Source organism: Pteropus alecto, unplaced genomic scaffold, assembly GCF_000325575.1.
Source record: "Pteropus alecto unplaced genomic scaffold, ASM32557v1 scaffold177, whole genome shotgun sequence".
NCBI classification, from domain to species: Eukaryota; Metazoa; Chordata; class Mammalia; order Chiroptera; family Pteropodidae; genus Pteropus; species Pteropus alecto.
In genome coordinates, this window is record NW_006442207.1 from 10,249,673 (window position 1) to 10,250,229 (window position 557).

Genomic DNA, 557 nt, shown 5'->3' on the forward strand with positions numbered 1-557 from the left:
AAATATATATTACATATATTTATATAATATATTTATATGTATTATATATATATAAATATATATATATATGTATGTATGTATGTATGTATAAATCATGCACAAGCACTCACACACACACTACTGAAAAGTCAAATAAGAAGTGTATATGCAGGATTGCTGTACTGGAGAATAGATGGAGAGGCACTTTCTGTACTGTAACAGAAAAAAATGAATAGATTATTCAGTGGCTGGAAGACTAGAATGTATAATAGGAGAAATATTTTAGTTTAATCTAATCTTAAATTATTAAGTGTTAACAAGGATACCAGAGAGCTCCTTGAATCATAAAAACTTTTTTTGAATTGGAAACAATATTTTTCTTTCATAAAAAAAAAAAGATACCAAATTAATTGACTTTCTTTGGAAAATATTTACCATTCTTATAATTGGTTTTTTTCAAGCATTCATCTTGTTTTTCCTACTGAATGTCTGGAGCTGAATGTCTTAGTAGACTCACTTTTAATAGAGGCATCAATATATATTCCATATTATCTTGTCAAAAAGGATTTAATTCTGAA